This window comes from Lampetra fluviatilis, chromosome 17 (genome assembly GCF_964198595.1).
Source record: "Lampetra fluviatilis chromosome 17, kcLamFluv1.1, whole genome shotgun sequence".
NCBI classification, from domain to species: Eukaryota; Metazoa; Chordata; class Hyperoartia; order Petromyzontiformes; family Petromyzontidae; genus Lampetra; species Lampetra fluviatilis.
This window is the reverse complement of record NC_136291.1, coordinates 5001503-5017560: the sequence shown is the minus strand read 5'-3', so window position 1 is coordinate 5017560 and position 16058 is coordinate 5001503.

Here is a 16058-nt window from a genome sequence, read left to right as displayed (position 1 = left end):
ATCGTTAGGAATTTTTTTCGGATAAAAAAATTAAGTTTTTTAAATGTTCTCATTTTGAAAATGTCTTTCATTTGTAAGACCGTGGTTTTTAACAGTTGTTATAAAATATGTAAAATGTAATGCTCTGGTTTATTCATACTTTTTAAGTTTGCATTTGAAGATTGTATAGTTTTTTTATGTTAATCACCCATGACTTCAAAGTAATGTTTACCCTCTGAAAATACATTTCAAAGACCCGAACCCTTATCTAAAACACTGATTTCTGGTAATTTAAACATTCACGTTGATTCTGCATCTAATTCCATCTGAACAATTTTACGCTCCCTTTTAATATCCATGGATCTTTCAACCACGCTCAACTTCCACTCACTCCCACAGCCGCACTCTCCACCTCGCCATTTACAAGAATATTTTAAATGGTGGTGAGAGTGATGGACTTGCATGCCTACCTTTCCCTTCTCGCATCTCTACTCCCCTCCACTCTCTCCACTCCAGCAACAAAGACTTTCTGTTGCAGTCAACAGTCAACCTTCGTTCAGTAGCAGATCGCTCTTTTGCCTCTGCTTCCACCATAGCTTTGAACTCCTTCCCTACACCTCCACCACCAGCCATCCATTCTTTCGACTCCTTACCACCGTTCGAGTCTGGATCAGAATACATATGTATACTGGAGGGATCGTGTGAGCTATGAAGCTCTTTTTCACAGATGTCTCCATTCAAATTCATGTTTGCCAAAAAGTCTAGGCTCAAGACCTTTTTCCTCTCATTCTCACTTATTAAATAAATACATTTGCCTCCTTTCCCCAGGATATCCGTATTCCTACTGGTCTGCACAGCATCTTGAGATGCGATTGCATTTAGATGTCGTGTAAATCGAAATTGTCCCGTAAAACTATTTGTCAGACTAAACACGGGGATAAAGCGGCAGTAAGCAATGTACAGGTAATGTGATGATTATAAACAGAGTGCGTTATTCTCATGTCTGCGGGAACATTGCACAGGCACTTCAAAAGGCACCGGAGGATGTTATCATAAAAAGCGTAGCTTCTCCAGTTCTCTTAGCAATGCAATACAATGAGGGTAAACAAACACCTTTGCAAATCGTACACTTTTGTTTCAAAGAGGACTATGATGTCATGCCCAGGTACATTACTTGCTAACTTATTCACGCGCTTTAGGCGGATATCTTACTTTGAAGAATTTTTCCGAGCAAATCCAGATTTGCCAAATAAACTTTAAATTGAGGTTTAAAACGAGAACATTTTGAAATGGTGCCATAATTCGAAGTGTATCTGAATGAAGGCAGCTGTTGCATGAAAGTAGTATTTGAAGGAACACATATTTTTCTACTTAATGAGACATTTGTAGCATGCATGATATACGTTTTATTAAACTTCTTGAGTGCAAAACAAAACAATGTGTTACTTTTATTGTGTTATTTTATCCCTAAAACTTTTCAAATAGTTCTGAACAATGTTTTTTCTCTTTTTTACTTCTCACTCTTAACTCAAACCCCTTTCAGCAAATTCTAATAACAATACATATTTAGTTGTTTTATGCTGCCTGTAAATTTACATTGAAAAATATATCACCCACATGAATAAATACTCAACTGTACTTGTATTATTGTCAATATAAAAATTAGGCCTTTTGGAAAAAAAAAAGTACACGTGCCTTAATTTCGATTTAAAGCTTTCGTGACTGCAGGGATTCATCTTCTTGGTTCTTTCGGTAAAGTCACGTAGAATGGAAATAATAAAATAATACAAATAAAACATAATAAAATAATTCTCACGACGTTTCGGCCACAACGTCGTGAGAATTCTCCACCTGAGGACGGCTGCTTGCATTGTGGCCGAAACGTCGTGATAATTATTGTATTATGTTTTATTATTTTATTATTTTATTATTTCCATTCTACGTGACTTTACCGAAAGAACCAAGAAGATACACGTGCCTGTTGGCACTGTTCTAACCAAATGATTCTCATAACGCATTCCTTTTTGTGCTGTATCTTGGCAAATGTGGATAAGCATAATTAAATGGCTCCAGCCCATGGGTCCAATAGCATTTCATTAAATTTAAACTAAATTATTCACTACAGTAAATTATTCAGGTAATGAATATTTAATTGGAAATGCACAATGATAGCTACAGGTGTCCAAGACAAGTGTCAGCATGCCGTTCAAGGTAGGGGAAGAATGCACATTTAATTTAATCCTTTTGTTGATGATAAACTAATTTGAGAAAAAGTGGCCTTCTGTGGTGCATAACATCTGCTAGATGCTTGAGCTGTTCGCCGCTGAATGTGACGAGCACCGACTCCCTCCTCTCCTCGGGTTAAACGATTAGACACTGTTGTCTGCTTCACACATCCGGGGACGTGGACAAAAAACACCGCGAGACTTAACAAGGCCGTGACTGCTGCGTCGGTTTTTCACGGTCGTGCCGCAAAGTGCATGTCACAAATGAACCACAATATCTTTGCTGATCTCGTCAAGGATCATGTACCATCAAGCCAAGTGAACTCCGGTCATTTTCACAGCGGCGGCTCTTGGCTTAGCCCCATCGAACAAAGACGGTCACCGGTATCTCTCGCTTTCAGTTGCACTTCTGCGGCAAATCTGGAGCGCTCTTCCTTCCGATATTAGGGAGCCAGTGGAGCTACGCACTTTTAAATCGAGATAGAACATTCAGATCTTTAGAGATAATGTTTTGTGTTCAGTTTGTTGTCCTTTCCCACGCATACAATTACCACCGCTGCCTACGTACGGTGCAAAAGAAGTTCAACATACATACAACGCTTTTTCAAGTTGTAACACGTGTTGTTTCAGCACGGTGTCGTTTCTCTTGTTCAAAAACTGAATTCAGCAAGTGAAGACGTTCTAATGGGGTACTACCCAAAAACACATCAGAAAGCCACAACTGGTCCATTTATTCCGTGGAATAAAATGTTACTGTCATGTGACTGAATAGAACAGCTGTTTAAAAAGAACATAAAACACATCGGGACAATGTGAACATTTAAACATGCACGTTTCTGTACCATCTATTTGCAGTTTGCATACATCTTAATATGGCAATATGGAAATAACATCCCAGAATTATGTGTTACTGCCAGTAGATGTTAAACTAGTCTGATCTTCCCACGCTTGGGATGCAGAATATACATGATAAACAATTTTAGCAGACAGAGCCATTTGCGTGATTAAATCTGTCAATCCATTGTGTGCGCTTAGTGGCTAAAGTAGCCTATTTGTTCGTGTGTTCATGTACGATCTTGTATATGTGGTGCTCAATTTGCTACGTTTATAATAAGAAATGTAAAAAAACACAATTAAACTAAGCTGCGGCATATCCACATATTTCTATTATATTTCCATGAAGCAGTGACTGTCTGCAAGATTAATTCTGTACATCTACAGCATCAATGTAAGTGATTTGTTTGCTGGAGCCTGAGCCATAAATGGATTGCATCCATTTCTCTAATTGAAGACGTGTCATTGAGGCACTAAGTGGCCTGAACGCCAGACAAGCCTCTATCATTCACCTCACGTGTTTAAGCCTGTACAGGACATGCACAATAATTTGTCGCATTTTCCTTGTCGACTACATTTTAGGTTAGATCCAGATCTTTTTTAGAAATATTTTAAAAAATCTAGATTCGTACAGCAATCCTCCACATATTTCGATTGTATGCATGTTGAACTTCTTTAGCATCGTACGTAGTCAACCGTGCTCATCGGAGGTGCAAGGAGATTAAACATTCTCATAAAATCTCTATAAATATGACAGCGCTTGGTCAATCCACTGCTGAATGTTGGTGATATTGACCATGGTGGTTGTTGGACCATACTTCATCACGCTGGTTGATTTGGGTTCATGAAGAGGTGGCAGGGGTGGGTTAGGGGGGAGGGGAGGGTGGGAAGGGGGGGGGATCTCCGGTCATCCTCGCAGCAGACGATTTTGGCTAACCATCAAACAAGGACAGTCACCGCATCGCTCGCTTTTAGATGCGCTTCTGGGGCCGTCTGGAACGCTCTTCCTTCCGATATTAGGAAGCCACTGGAGCTATGCACTTTCAAATCTAGATTGAAAATGGCTTTCTTTAGAACTGCCTTGTGTTTAGTTTATTATCCTTTCCCCGCACCTCCGACTGGCACAGTTGGCTCCGAATGATGCGAAATAAGTTCAACATACATACATATAAGACCAGTTCAGATGTCACTCGATGCAAATATGTCAAGCAAGCCTGACAGGCCGATGAGAAACTTTCCCAGAGGTTGCTTTGTTTGAACCAATGCTCCTGATGAGATTCACAGCCAGAAAGCATTGTGGCAATGGACAATAATGAGGAAAACGTCTTATTTATTTTCGAATTAACATTCTCCACAATGATGCTTAAGGATTCGTTTGTGTTATATAATAAAATCTCAATACACAATTAAAGCAATGCTATGTACTCTTTAAATTTGATGGCATTGTTAAAAATTCTCATATTAATTTCATATACAATTTACAATTACTGTTATTGTCGATTTGAAATGCTTTATTAACTTTCAAATTAAGTGGCCTCGCAATCGTTCCTCCTGCTAACCACTGGCACACATCGCATTCTGTATGTGTTTTGGTGAACGTTACGCATCATTCTTTGCGTTGCATTCTGTAATTGTAAAATTTGTTGTGAGCCATATTAAAGCATAAGACCACGGCAATGCATTCTGGTAATTGGTTATTTGATTTAATTGGGCAAAAAGGTCAATTGCTGGATTAATTAAAAGTTGCTGCTCAATTTAACTTCAATTAACATGCTAGATCATTTGTGATTAAATTGAATAAACTGAGAGTCTGCCCGGAATCTTCAATACTTTATCTGTGTAGGACTTTTAAATGCGACGCTCTATATGTCCCATAAAGGAAATGGACAGCGGAGAAGGAACACAATTTGCTAAACGTATTGCCTGATCGCAGGCTCTCTACAATGCTCAGCTACCCCACTCACACACAACAACCTCACAGATTGTCCACAATAAATGGCGAATTTCTCGGACAAATTTCCAGATTTGCAGACCTCCTGTAGAGCGTTGCGGGGCGTCTCTCCACAGTGGCGCTATTTACAATTCAACTGCAGGAGTTGAAACGGCGTAAAGGAAGGCCTACAGAACTGCCCATTGTTACAGCAGAAGGACCAGTTTGTCGTGTGGGTTTGGCATCTTTAAGTAACCACCACTGATGGTAGATTTGCAGCTCCCAGAATAATATGGTCTATTTCTGTCCTCCACTGCTCTCGCGGTGCAATCGGAATAACGGGCGAATACGTTTAAAGGGGGAAACGTAGCTCTATTACCTTCATGACTTTAGTGAAAACAGCAAGACTTTGATTTTGTGCTTTCTGGGTAGCGTTTATTTAATAGGACATTGTGAATGTGTCAAGGAAAATATACGAATCAGATTAGTGGCATATTCATAGCAATAATGCAACGTTAAATACTCAAATTGTAAATGTTGTGGGTTTACTCTCCAACATACTGGTGTGCTGAAGCAGTAACTGATTGGCATGTTTTCTTTATAAACCGTGAAAAACCTTACTAATTGGCTGTGTTGTGTGGTCGTGGGTTAACGACCCATTTGTGTTTGCGTGATCTAATCCAAAAAACATTTATTATTACATACGTTTGGTTAAAATTACATTGAATTCACCATAAATGGTGTTTTCTGTTATCTTCCAATACCTTAATATTGCACATTTATGGTACGTTCTGCAGTGTAGCTTTTAAATCCAAAGTCACCCTTAGTGCTTTATCAATTATTAAGTTTTCATCATTCATTTTATATTCACAATTTTCATAAAAAGTCAAGCATTTGAATTCTTACAATGTAATTAAAAGCAATGGCGGAGCCAGGATTTTTAGGTAGGGGGGGCAACCCCTCCAGCAATGAAAAATGATAGAGGAGTTGTTAGTAAGCAAGGACTTGTCCCTTGCTTTTTATTCGGCGATGGCGCAGCCATCGATCGAGGATCGAATTCGAACCGCGTTGTGTGATCGGCATTGCGCTCACTGAAGGTGTTGATGCCTTCAGGGAAGTCGTGTCCTGTATACGCAACTGCGCACAATTCTGAGTCACTTATAACTGCTTTGCCGTTACTTATTGCCAATTATGGACTCAGACTATTGTCCTATCATCTCATAGAGTCCCTGGCACGTAATAATATGCTACACAGTGGCAGTGGGGGTCGCAAAATGCCGATTTATTACTAATAATCCCTAATGATCTGATCGAAATGAGGGATTTCGATCGGATCATTGGTTGGGGGGGCACGTGCCACCCCCTCCCCTCCCCCCCCCACTGGCTCCGCCAGTGATTAAAATCATGAATCAACTAATTGTTTAAATATATTGTGGAATAATTATATTAATAACATATATACCATTGTACAAATAACAATGTACGGGACTTTGTCAATCCATTTCTCGATGATGGCAATCGATGTCAGTCATGGGGGTTATTTGACCATACTTCATCACTCTGGTCATTGATGGTGAAGGCCTTGCACAGGGCTGGTTCAGATCACTCACCAAATGTTTAGCCAGGAATCGAGTTCAAGTAGCACGGGTTCATAGAGCAGTGGAATAGCCACTGATAAAAACTAAAAATTACAAATCAAAGTCTTATCTTTGGTATTAATGTTCCACAAATCATCCCTATACACAGCAGTCGAATTAATGTTTGTTACAAAGTTCGTGTATTTTATTTCATTTTTGCGATTGACAATTTTGCTTATGTTAATTTGCCCAACGGGCTTCTACTAAGGGGCAGATTACGTGTACCATTTAAACATTTTCAGATGCTGATTTAAACCTGAAATGTATTCAAGTACTCTTTGGTTCTTTCGATAAAGTCGCGTAGGTATAAAATAAATTAAATTAAATCACGACGTTTCGATTGCAACACAAGCAATCATCATCAGGTGGGAAAACCCCAAAAAAATGTCTTGCTGTGGTTTTCCAACCTGATGATGATTGCTTGTGTTGCAATCGAAACGTCGTGATTTAATTTAATTTATTTTATACCTACGTGACTTTACCGAAAGAACCAGAGTATGGATCCCTGCAGTCACGAAAACTTCAAATCTAGAATGTATTACAGTATTTTGTCTATGACAAAATTACGGTCCTACTTTTCTTGCAGATCGCAAAGTATTGGCTAGATTGTTGGTGCATCGTATGATTCTTGAATTCAAAATAATAATAATAATAACAGTTTAGTTAATTATAAACTAATTCAATTCATTGCTGACGGTGTTTTCAAATGCACTTTGTTTGTAATCAAACTAATTGTATAACAGTATGTGTTAATGTCCTTCAGTGTTTTGTAAGATATGCTAAATATGAATTAGCGATATAAACTAGCAGATGGATTAGCAATCGAATTTCCATGAGCAAGTCTGTCGACGATGCACATTTATATTTATGCATTTTCAAACAAAAACAGCTTTGCCGATTTTGAATCAAAGTCTGAACAAAGTTGTTCATAATAATTCATATTTTAAAAGGAACATCATAAACCGTAAAATCCCATATCTCTAATTGCCATTTGTTGATAAAACATTTTTGTCAGATTAAATCAAGGGTGGAAAAAAGAGGTTGTTTTTGGATTAAATGCATTTCAATGTTTAATTTACATAAAATGTTCAATCATGGGGCAGGACAAATAAAAATCAATTCCTGCCATTTTCAGATGATTTGGAACAGGTAATGGATTCATTGCAGGAGACTGGGTTAGAGAGGTGCTTCTGTTTTAAATGTAGCTGAGAGGCTAAATCCAGAGAGCAGTAATCTCCATAATACCCAGGCGCAAACCACTCTCACTGTTTCGATGGATAATCCTTCTCTCTGTGTGAACGGCATCATGTGTTGCAAAAAAAAAAGAGACTCAATGGTAGTACAGTCTAAATTTGACTGCAGCGCTCCGCTCATTAGAGAAACTCACACAACGAAGGGCCCTTGTCCATTAAGCAGAGGGCCACATAGAAACCTTCACAATAGCAGCATTTTTCTTCGTCCCAGTGGCACTTTGGCCCTTTTAGTTCGGCATCGTCTCAAATTGGGCGCAACTTTTTTTTTCATAGCCCTAAGGGGGGTTAGAAGAGGAGGATGGGGGTGGGTGGAGGGTTGGAGAGCTGGAATAAGAGCATAGTAGTGGAGTTGTGGGAAAGAAACAGTGGAGGGAGCATCAGAATTACAATTAACAAGGCAAGTAGGATATTTTTTTTTGGACGTGGTAAAGCAAAAGGAAACATGACATGGACGTATGAATGAAAATGGGAAGTGGTAGAAAAAGAAAACGACAAAAAGAACGAATGAGGTGGACATAAAAAATGCAGTCAATGAGGCAAAAAGAGAAGCAGAGGAAGAGAGGGGAGTGATCTTATCCAAGAGGGGCAGTATTGTCAGGCACTGCAGACGTCTCCCTCAAGGCATTCCTGTAAAATGAGAGGCATTAGGAAGGATGATCTTAGCAGATTTGACACGAATATGTGGTCGGTTCTTTGGAATCTTACCGTTTGACTGTGAATTTTTCAACAAAGTAAAAATAATTCGCCATAACTTTTAATCGCCCCGAAGAGATTTTAAACGGTATGGAATTATATCCGCTTCTGAAATTGCTCTATGGCACAACCGAGCAGATGTGCCAGCATCTAAAGCCCAAAGCTTGCATACAATGCTGATAAGTTGATTTCTTGATTTGAGTAAGTGTCCCAGACTTCCGTCCCTAATAAGCATGCACTGAGGTTCAGAAGGAAAACACTGGCATCAAGAGTATGAAGGATTCGTCAGCCTCCAAGCTATGCTGTCAAAAGTGAGCTAGAAAAAGGCTTCTATACTATTAATTTATTATTATTATTATTATTTTAAAGTGGATTTTCCTATAAACGACTGGAATGCCATGTCAGTTGCCGAAATGTTCTTGCTGAATTTCTAACGGCCGTATCAAAAATGATTTGTTAATTTGCATTTAAAATAACCACAGAAATGACGGTCTAGACAAAAAAAATGTGTAGGGATTGTAACACGTGGGTGGAATATTATCCGTCTGCTCCTGGTGTTAGAATCGCTGAAATTTCCCTAGCCACGTTTGAAGGTACATCCATTGTACAATGTACATCACGTGGTGGAAATTAACTAGCAAAATCCACCTATTCGCCAGGGGAATTAAATAATTCCGAAAATACAAGTCATGCACCGCGTCATTTCACTAATATAATACAGTACACTGAAAAATAATGATAATAATTGTATACAACATAACACCAGCGGCTCCAAATATACTGAAATCACATTCAGCTCCCTACCACATCACTGACATGAAGTTATGATCTATAAATTAACTCAATTACACAACCAATGAACCAGGTTTTTTTGGTTTAGATCCTGTACATATTTTAATGTGTCGTTAAACCTGCCACCACCCGACACAGCCAACTAGTAAGGGTTGTCATGTAAACACAACATTCCAATTCGTCACTAGTACAGCACACCGGTGTGTTGGAGAGCTAAGCCACAAGATTTACAAACTGGGTACGACGTTTCTCCAGTAATCACAACTAGCTTCATCAGGCGACAGCCAGATTTGTGTAGAAGTCCACCTGTTTCGTTCCCTAAATAGAAGCGTAGATGTGGTGACCAGTACTCTCTTCATTGTTCAGCCAGCACTGGTATAAACATGGGCATTTTCTTTCTTTTCCATCATGTGTATCAACAGGTGCTTGTACACACACATGTCCACGTACACTTGCACCACACTCTCTTTTGGCCTCCCCTCCCCCTCTCTGTCCAATGCGTTGGCGTGTGCAGCAGTAGTTGCTTGCGCACAACCACGTCCACGCCGTCGACTCTCGTGTACCACGTCGTGCCGTCTTTGAGCCCCGCCCCCCTCCCTCCCGATACGTTCCATTCATTGGCTACCACATTCTGATGAGCCCCCCCCTCTCCTCCCCCCTCAACTTACTTTTAAGGGATTACATCTTGAATCATTGCCTCACTTGATGCAGTAAATCTGGCTGTGACGGTCCCACCTGATGACGGAGACTTGTGTTGCCTCCGAAACGTCGTGATTTTTGTTTTATTTTACTTTCATTAATTTTAATGTTTTTCCTACGTGACTTTACCGAAAAAACCTAAGAATGTGGTGACCACACTTGTGCACTCTTCTTGCGGAAGTGGGGGGGGGGGTTAATGAATCAACGTACATTATGCGTGCGCATTATGCGAGCCCATTGATCTTGTACTTCCTGTCCACTGTGTGTACTAAAATAGCTGTACCAACGGTAATTCCTAATGAAGTATGGTGGCCTGAATAGGCATGAATTTAAACAATTTATTATTTGATGATTCGCTTCCAAGCAGCACAAAGTCTGTAGCTATCCGAACGGTTACAAATATTAGTATTTCTCTCAATTTCGATAGATGCTCTAATTAGTCTTGGCCAGTAGTAGCTAGTTTTCCACAGAACTTCAACATTATCAAAATAAATTGAGTGTCCTTGTTGGCACGCTTGTGTTCTGCTCCTGCTGACAGTTGTATTTGCGAGTTTTTAATATTTATTTATTTTAGTCTCGTGCTGATCATTCATCCTGGTTGCCCAACATAGCATTTTTCACAAGTTCAATTAATCCGGTACACACCTTCTGTTGATCACTTCGGTAATACATATTTCGTACCAGATATAAATTTCTGTATTTTATGTACAGTGCCAAATCTGACTCGGATGTTTTGTTTTTCCAAACATCTGGCTAGTTTATCAGTTATTCCCGCAATGTACGGTATTTTAAAAGTTTTAATTACTTGGGCAGTTTCAAGGGTTGTGTCATTTGATTTGGTTTTGGCATTCAATGCCCTGTTGATTTGTGCATAATTGTAACCGTTCAATTGCAGCGCTTCTTTAAAATGTTTAATTTCACTTCTGATGCCGATCTGAATGCAGAGTCACACAATCACCCTGCACATAAATCCGCTCTCATCAAGACGCTCATTCATTGGGCTAAGAAAGTGTCAGGTGGTGATAATCGATGGCAGAATAGACCATAGAAGAGAACTGTTTCAGTTTTCAGTTTCATTCATTTGGCGTAGCCCTGTGAGCCATTCGGCTCTTGAATCGGGTGCAACTGCAACAAACAAAAACATGAACGAGAAACATCTTAAAGTGACTATGCGCAAACAGAAAAATTCAGAAAAAAACAGCAAAGTCTTCCAGAAAAAGCACCGTACATCAACGCTGAGTGCAAAAATCCCAGTGGGGTGCAGGTCAAACAATAACAACCATAAGACAATGTAGATTAAAGTTATCAGTCTAACTCTGTACTACAACAAACAAATATGGCTAAACCAAAACGTTTTCGAAATCACCAAAATAAAGCTATAAAAGCTGGCCATGTTGAAACCGAGAGGATGCAGGTTCATGAGCTGGGACCTTGCTTAGGGCATCGTAGCTTTTTGAAAAATGTTAGTGGCTGGACAAAGGTAACGTGATTCAATTTGGCAGTGGTTAGAATGCCAATGCTTAGGGTGGACATATTCATCAGCGGTGTGAGTAGGTTTTGAGAATGTGGAAATGAAAGGACGTTGTGTATTTGTGGAATGATTTTCGTAATGAAGTAAGAGAAGAAATATGTCACCAGTGAGGTAGGATTTCGGAAAAGTGGAAATGATAACTTCAGCGTTAAGAGGTGAGGGATTGAAGCGGCGTTATGGTCACGTTAATGAACAGGTAAGGGAGCTGGACATGATCAAAGTAGCTTGAAAAAAAGCTCCTGGCCTTCTAAAATAAGATATGCTAGGAATTAGCATGGCCATTAATTGAACTGTATCCACTTCCCTGCCCCACTACTCACTCCACTATATGGACAATAAATATCCAAACACACAATTCATAGAAAAAAGAGAATGAGCACTGATTGCCACAGCCAGTGTAATCGCTCACAATAAATATGAAATTATACCAAACCCAATGAGATCTTCATTTTAATTAAGTTGTACACCGCCTAATGATGCTGCACCAGCACTGTGGACAGACCGTCAATGATGCGAACCCAGATTTCTTCACAAACGAGCTGTACCCGGCTTAACAGAGCGACACTGGGTAAAGATGTTCAAGGAAAATGAACAGGGATCAGCTTGTAAACAATTTGTATGCAGCTCAATAGAGCTACACTTTACGAAGTTCCCCCACGAAACAGAGGCTCATTGTATTAACGAAGGGGAGGTTTTGGCAAGTGAACAGAGTAAAAGAATATACACATACACAATGAAAGGAACAGGTTTAACCAAAAAAATATGCTATTCATAACCTTGAATCACTCCACAGACGGTCTGAGTATCATTATTTTAATACAGACCAAGGGCTTCAATGTCTTCCCTTAAATGTGGTCAATCCTGCCCACAACTTCCTTCAATGTTATTTACATAGCTGTATAAAAAATTATATATTTCAAACATCAAGAAATAAAATACACTTTTTAGCCTTACTGTAGATTTATTTTCCAGAAAATTTAAACATTCCCCGGTTTTATAAAATTATTACAGTTTGAATAAACACATCGAAAATATATAATTTATGTTGTACGCCTAATGGATTTGAATTTGTTATTGTGGTTGACCATGCCCAGTTCTATCGTTTCATATTTAGTTGCTTTAAAAAGACACAGCATAGTAAAATACCCCAGAAATCACTCTTGTGATCTGTTTAATACAGCGTTCATACCTATGCTTTACAAATGTCAATGTAATATTGTTAACGCCGCTTTGTTAAAACACAATGCTTACGTTAGTATAAAAAACAAATAACGACTCATGCATGTAATAAAATTAAGGCTGTGCAGTCAAATTGGTCTAAATTCATGAGCATATTGGTAGAACGGAACGGGGGTTTAATTATTTTCGGACCACCCAATTATTCAAATTGCAACTACTTGTCCCAATTGGGTTTTTTGATAATTAAATGTGTGTTTGGCTTGTCAATTACGTCATATTCTAACTGAAGCAAGCCACACCAGATGTGTTCACCGTTTGCTTTTATCAGCGAGATGGAGCTCAATTTTTCTCATTATGTGAGAATAGCTTTATATTTAGCTATCAAACTGGAAAACATATTTTAGCCACGTAATTTTAAATAACGTTATTATATCCAGTCGGCTTGTTTTGTTGTCTCATATTTGATAAATGTGTGAATTTGCTTGGATGTTGTAATGCACCTAAATTAACTACATAAACAAAACAATCAAATCTCATCCTGAAGATGACCACGATAATACAGACAACAACGAAGACATTCAACATGTTAGACAAATTGCAGTAAATGTCGACGATAAAATGTTTGCAATGATTGTGATGACAATCGTATAGCTGATGACAACATTTTTTACGACGATTTTGGTGACAATGACAACGATTTATAACGGTGATGATAATGATTGATGATGATTTTCACGATGAAGATGATGATGATGATTATTTTAATGACGGTGATTGTAATGTTGATTGGAATGAGTGCAATCATAACAATGTTAATGATAATGGCTATCATGGTTATTTTAATGATACGATGATGGTGATGGCAAAAGTGATCACAGTTATATTCAACCACAAGTCAAGTATTGACACAGGAAAGTGACTCGCGCATACACGTGATATTTTACCCACTTCCCCTTGCAGGACATTTTGGAGCCAAAATTCTGACCGTTTGTAAAACAGACTTGTTGTTTATGAGTTCCGCCACTTGTGCAAACATCTGTGCCCATCACAGCGCGGTGTTTCTTGGCTGAAGGATGAGCGTACTGGTGATGGAACATTTCCACTGAGGTGTCGTCAACATTTGAACAATCCCAGAATGGAGCCGTACGTTCTGGATAGCTCAAAGTTGGGGTGGAGCGGTGGTGGAGCCGTTATCGCTCTGCACAATAATCCTGGAGAGTCGTGGGCCCCCTACCCACAACCTACACCAATCCATACTCACCTGTACGGTGAGGAATGGTCAAACAGCCCCAACGACTGACACAATGTGGGGAGAGGCATTCATGTGACAGTGCATCGACGAACGGTTCATATTGTCATTCAACATCCAGCTGTATTGTGAGAATTTGTGGATGCCTAATTTGCGAAATGATATTGTACGTGTGTAGGTTGAACGTCTTTCGCACCGTACCCTTGTCTTGTTGAGCGTCAGGTTCTGTGTTGCCCGTGGGTTCACATTCTGTTGCTAAATTAACAGGCAGAATCCACTAAAACAATAACCATAAATGAAGAGCAAGTAAGACAAGATACTCATCGTCTTATGGCACGTGGAAAAGGGACTGAGGTCTCTGTCGCCTTATTTCAACAACTGGTGGGACCTGGTGCTGCCACAGAGCAGGCAGCAGGGGACAGTCCATGTCCCCGCAGCAGACAGCTGGCCATCGCGACTCAATCGATCCCAATCGGTTTGATTCCTCGAACTGGCCACTCATGGCCTCTGTTCACAAACTGCATCAAATCGGAGGCCCAGGGCAAACTGCTCCGCCTGCCTCTCCCTCTCTTCAGCCCTGGTCAGGGCATCACAAGGTCAGCTCGGAAGCGATATTCTTGCACTGTGATGTCACTCGCTCAGTTTCCAGCTGTGCGAGTGCTTAAAATATATACGGCGAAAAAGTACCACAGAAATGGATTTAACTTAATTATGCTATTTAGCCTGGGGCAAAGTGACCGCATCGTTTTTAGCGCACCACGTTATGAACTCAGTGATGGGAATTGGTATGAGCAACTGAGGGAAACTTGAGTGGCAAGTGATAACCATAACCTGGTCCTGCCCCCCCCCCCACCTTCCTGTTTCACCAACTTGAACTGACCACAGTGGTGGCCATTACACTGACAATCCTCATGGTGACATCGTTGGGGAGGACTTCATCCAGCAGTCAATTGACAATGGACTCTCATTTTATAATTCTTATTGTTACACAACATTTCCGAAACTCAAAAAAACCCAGGCTACCAAAAAGTATGAAGAGGCTGGGGGGCAATAGAATAAATGGAGATGGAGCAGGAGTGAGCTGAGCATATGGAGCTTCATGGAAACTCGGGCCCAGGTCCTGAAAATGTCCCTTGGCCATTTCCTAGCCTGGCAGTCAATTGACAGCGGTCATGAAAACGTAGACAAGGTTGTTGCATGGCGAACGAGATCAGATGGCGATTACGGGATAGTCCATAGTGTACATTCAGATACATGTAGACTGTGATAAACATTGTGGAGGATTGACCTCTGACCAGACTGGACCGAGAAACTCGCTGAGAGTGATGAACATTGCAGACAATCACATTGTGGTCTGGCTCAGCCAAAACAATGTGTGCAAGAAGAAGCATATTAAATAATGGAAACTAGACACGTTTCTCAATTTTTAAAAATCATGCACCATTATTGATGCAAATCACTTGTATGCCGAGTCCAAATAAAGTAGCCCATTAGTGTGAGAGTGAAGCACATTCATCAGGTGTTATGGGGAGGACTTGGACAAACCCACACGAGACTGGAACCTATTATGGTGCCTGAGGGGTCCATATCAGGGACACGGTCATAACTTTAGTAGCTCGAGGTGTCCAACTAGCTAATGGTTCTCAGTCGTTTGTGGGTCGATTACAAATGGTACCCATAAAGTTCACTCCCCACGTATCCATGAAGTCCATCATGCATAAGACTCGTTCTACCGCACCGTAAATACATTCAATCTACACATATATACTGGTTATCAACTCAATACTGAGACTATTGTTTGTTCGCTACTGTGAATATATATAAGGTTCCATCATGAGCATAATAAGCATTCATATTACCTTGTTGGAGGGAGAGAAAAACATGGATTCACTAATACCGCGATTATTTTGTCCATCATTTGTGTTGGGTGTCTCCTAGCAACATCAAATATTTGGGGGGTGTCCAGACATTCAATGACTCCCAGGGTGGCTGGGCCACTGGCCACCGTTGCTGGGTCATGATGCACAACGAATTTGGAAGTGGCGTCCCCTGTGCAC